The following is a 5,292-nucleotide window of genomic DNA, read 5'->3' on the forward strand; positions in this document are numbered from 1 at the left end:
AATCAGCATTTTCTACCTCTGTCTATTTTCCATACTTCTGTTTAGTTTCACCTTTCTGAAATTCCAGTTTTACCAGATCAAATTAATAATGAGCTTCCTCTGATTAAATCTGAGTACCTAAAACAGTAGTATCTATTTATATTTTTAAATTAAAATCTTTCTTCCCAGGTAAAAAGTGTTTCCAAAGATAAATCAAGATCATTATAATATCAGTGGATACTTACTGGAATTTATGTCATTGTTTGGACAAATTACCCCTGAAAAAATTTGAGCTGAGTAAGGAACTAATTATGTCCCATCAATTGTTCATATGTTTCCCTGATTCTACCCAAGGGTAGGGAAAAGGGGTTTGTGGACAAGATTCAGTAGGTATCCTAGGATATCCAAGAATTCATCAAGCCAAAATAACCAAAAAGGAGGTATTAGGGAATGAGAAATGCAGCAATGTGTGAAAAATATTGATAAAATTTGGATGAGTAACTGAGGAATCAAGGGTCAAGAAGATTGGGTGGATAGTGATCCTGATGACCATGACACTGAAAGACCGGAATGAGAAGGCAAGTATTGAGTAGATACTGAAAAAATTTTGAATTGGTAGAAATATGTTTCATCCTATTTTCCAAGAAAGAAATAATTTGAGGAAGAATGAAGCTGTAAAATCATAGAAGAAAAGTTGTTCATTTTACCAGAATCTGAGTTTTGATCTCATTTGTATCTCTGCTGACTCTGTGTCTACATCCAGTGTGTTTGGGGTAAAAGCACAACCATGCTGACTGCTCTCATTTTAAATTCTTTTTTTTTTCATTTAAAATTTTTTACTATGAACTTTAAGTGGGCCATTGATGATGCCTGGCAATCAATCATATTGTATTTCTCTAATGAATTTGTTTCACTGTCCCAGACAATTATGTCATACATTCCTCTTAGCTTTTTCTTCATCTTCATGAACACTTCACAAATTTTCATATTCCCTTGTTCAGGGGTTATGCTAATTCTCTCTCTATTGTTCCATTTTAGTATATGTGCTGCCAAAGCAAGCATTCTTTTAGCTTCTGAAATTGTCAGTACTGTCTACATCCTCACTCTCCGATGGCTTTTCTTCTTGTTTCACTGAGAAATTATAAGCATAATCAGAAAAGAATGTCTACAAATTCCCACCATCTCTACTCACCTAAACACTTTTGTGTATAGACACCTTGCCTTTCCTCTTGTAACAGTGGATGAATTGCCCAGGACTCCATCTGAGGCTAACTCTTCCACGCCAGCTATTATTCTGTGATGTTGCTCCAGTGATTCTCTCCCTTCTCTCCTGTACCCTCAGTTTCCCCCTTCTAACAGTTCTTCTCAATTAGCATCCAAACAAGACGTTATTTATCTCACTTTAAAAAACAAACAAACAAAAAACACTTTCTTACAACCATCCTCCACTTTTCACCTTTCCGTTACAGTGAAACTATCGCACACATTTGTCTATGATTCCACGTTCTTTCCTCTTATTTTTTCTTGGACCCACTCCAGTCAGTCTTTTGCCTACACTGTTCAGTGAAAACAGCAGCAATAATGTCCATTTTGCTAAATCCAGTGGTCATTCTTTACTCATCAATAGCAATTAACTCAGTATTCTTGAAATACTTTTTTCTTCTCTTGGCTGCCCAGACTCTACACAGTCTCCTGGTTCCCATTCATTTCACTTGATTGCTCTGTCTCAGTCTCTTTTGTTAGTTCCCCCTCTCTCCAGCCTCTCTAGTTGTGCTCTAGCTAAGACTCAGTCTTTAAGCCTGTTCTCTTCTTCATCTATACTCACTCAGCTCAGTTTCATGGCTTTATGTGTGTCAGTAAGTATGATCCCATTTTTATAAATAAACAAACTATAGGTATTCATTTACTCAGAAATGAAAAAGAAAGAAAAGAAACCAAAAATGTCAATGGTGATTATCATTCGGTGATGAGATTATAAGCGATTTTAATCTTTGTGATCACATACAATTAACAGGTAATGTTTCTATAATCTGATTTTTTTTTTTTTTAAAAAAAGAAGTATACATGGCTGGAGGGATGCAGAGAAATTTACCTAATAAACTCTAAAACTTTCTTTTCCCACCCTAAAAATCAGAAGCTTTGGAAATAATGAGAGACATGCAGATTTGAAGCAATACTTCACTGGTGGGAAAAAAGAAGCCTTGGTCAACAAAAACTATGCCAGTTTGCTTGCATTGTCCAGGATGGGACCTGTTTATATTTCCCAGGCTCTGAATGACTGAGATTGAGGGTCATTCTCCTGAGGAAGGACAATGGGAAAGTCTGAAGGCTTGAGGATCCCAGCCCATGAGTCCTTAGGCTCCACAATTTTCTTTGATGTAGAATAAAAATTCACTGAATATTTTTGTCCCCTAAAAATTGAATTTTAGTAGTAGTACTTCTTGTTTCCTAAATCAGAACTTTCCTCTTTAAAAAATTTTTGGCATGTAATATTTGCTCAAAAAAAAAAAAGAGAGAGAATATCTGTATGTAATAAAATTCAATAATAAAACAGATGGCCTTAAACAACACCAAACTTTGCCTGGTCCCAATACCTCACCAACACATTTGCATGTACCTGGGCCACTCCTTTCCTATCCTATGGGCTTGCCTGTCTCCCCAGAGGAAAAAAAAACACTAATGTTAGCATTTTCACATCTATTTTAACAGTTTTGTTGAGTACATTATGTATACTTTCTTAAACAATGTATTATTTCGTTCCTTTTAGAACTTCTTAAAAATAGTGTCATATCTTATGAGGCTTTCTGCAAGTTGCTTTTGCAACTTAATATTATGTTTCTAAGCCTTCCCTGGTGGCTCAGTGGTTAAGAATCTCCCTGCAATGCAGGAGATACAGGATTGATCCCTGGGTTGGAAAGATCCCCTGGAGGGGGAAATGGCAACCCACTCCAGTGTTCTTGCCTGGGAAATCCCATGTACAGAGGAGCCTGATGGGCTACAGTCCATGAGGTCACAGAGTCGGACATGACTTAGCTACTAAACCACTACCATCATTATGTTTCTAGGTTTCATCTACATTTTGTGTAGAGCTGTAGTTCATTCATTTGCCCTGATATATAATATCCATTGTGTTAATATTCCATGTACATTCACCTGTCAATGGATATTTGGTTTTGTTTTTTTTTCTACCACTAACAATGCTGTTATGAACTTTCTTGAAATAAACGTGTGTAAGAGTTTTTCTAGGCCAATAGTTTCCATGCTTGTTTCCCACTGCAACCCAAGTAATAGGTGAATTTTACTCATAATTCAGTACACCTATATAGCACAAATGGTGTGCTGTTCATTCACTTTCATAGTATAGAGTTATTGCTGGAAACAGAAGTTATTTAGAAGTATATTTTCGGGACTCCCTTGGTGGTCTAGTGGTTAAGAATCTGCCTGCCAATGCAGAGGACATGGGTTCAATTCCTGGTCCAGGAAGATTCCACATGCCAAGGTGCAACTAAGCCCTTGCGCTACAACTATTGAAATTCAAGTGCCCTAGAGCCCGTGCCTCTCCAACAAGAGAAGTCACTGCAATGACAAGACCGCACAGCACAACTAGAGAAAAGCCTGCACACAGCAACAAAGACCCAGAACACCAAAAAAAGAAGAAAAAAAGAAAGAACATATTTTCAAATATTGAGAACTCTGGGGACTAAAATTGATTTATCTATATTTTTACCTTAAAGAGAGAAATATAAATAGATAAAATTTTTGCTGTTGACTTCTAATTTCATTGAGTTTCGGTCAGAGAAAGTATTCCATATAATGCCAGTTATTTAAAATTTGTTGAGACTTGCTTTATTGTCTGAAAAGTGGTTAATGTTTAGAAATGTCCAGTGTATGCTTGAGACAAATAAGTATTCTCAAATTGTTGGAAACTGGTTCCTATTTTTCCATAAAAAAATCAAAGTTGTTAATTATTTTTTAAAAAACTTTTAAAACAATGTTTACAGATTTAAGAATTTGCTTTAAAATACTCCAGTTCCTCTTGGGCTTTCCCCAAGGCTCAGCGGGAATACTCTGCCTGCAGTGCAGGAGACGTGGGTTCTAATCCCTGGATCTGGAAGATCCCCTGGAGGAGTAAATGGAAACCCACTCCAGTATTCTTGGCTGGGAAATCCCAGAGGAGCCTGGCAGGCTACAGTCCATGAGGTTGCTAAGACATGACTGAGCAATAGAGCACTACTACTACTCCAGTTCTTCTAAATCACTCAGAAAAAAAAAAAAAATTGCAGAAATATTTTAAACCAGCAGTCAAATTTTTGACACTAATGACCAGTTTCACGGAAGACGATTTTTCCACAGACGGGGCCAGGGGAGTGAGGTCGAGGTGGGGTTGGCGGAGGCTTGTGGTGGGTGGGTGGGGGTAGGGGATAGTTTTGGGATGATGGTGGCTCAGCCGGTAAAGCGCCTGTCTACAATGTGGGAAACCTGGGTTCGATCCCCAGGTCGGGAAGATCCCCTGGAGAAGGGAATGGCAATCCACTCCAGTACTATTGCCTGGAGAATCCCATGGACAGAGGAGCCTGGTAGGCTACAGTCCATGGGGTCGCAAAGAGTCGGACATGACTGAGCAACTTCACTTTCACTCACTTTTATATCTATTATTATTATATCAGCTCCACCTCAGATCATCAGGCATTAGACCCTGGAGGTTGGGGAGCCCAGCCTTAAATAAGATTGCCAAAATGGGGAATTCTCTGGCAACCTAGTGATTAAGAACCAGCACTTTCACTGCTGTGGCTCTGGCAAGCCACATAGGGCAGCCAAAATAAAAAAAAGTTTGCCAAAACGCGTCAGTACTTAGAGGTTCATTACATCAAACCAGGGACCCTTGAGGTGAGGTTTTCCAACTAGCAGCAGTAACACTACCTGGGGACCTACCAGAAATGAGTCCCAACCTTGACCTACTGATTTAGAAACTGGGATGGACCCAACAATCTGTTTTTACATACTCTTCAGGTGATTCTTATGTACACTAAAGTCTGACATTTTATCACAGCTATCTTTTTGTTGGTGTTTGCCTGGCTTATCTTTTTCTAACTGAAATTCTATTAAGGTAATAGTACATTTATACACAGTTGTAAGAAATACTACAGGGAAATCTTTCATATAGTTTGCTCAGTTTCTCCCAAGATTTTGCAAAATTATGGCATCAATGTCTACTGACATTGATGACTGGCCTTTTTTCTACTTCTTTAAACCTTTCCATATTCTTATATTTTAGGTATGTCTCTTGTAAATAGTTGGGTTTTATTTATTTTT

At 38.0% G+C, this 5,292-nt stretch overlaps 1 pseudogene; it reads right to left on the reverse strand.

Moving 5' to 3' along the window:
• Nucleotides 1-936: 936 nt before the first annotated feature.
• Nucleotides 937-1,037, reverse strand: LOC120857114 (annotated as a pseudogene).
• Nucleotides 1,038-5,292: the final 4,255 nt, after the last annotated feature.

Source organism: Oryx dammah, unplaced genomic scaffold (genome assembly GCF_014754425.2).
Source record: "Oryx dammah isolate SB20612 unplaced genomic scaffold, SCBI_Odam_1.1 HiC_scaffold_28, whole genome shotgun sequence".
Taxonomy (NCBI): domain Eukaryota; kingdom Metazoa; phylum Chordata; class Mammalia; order Artiodactyla; family Bovidae; genus Oryx; species Oryx dammah.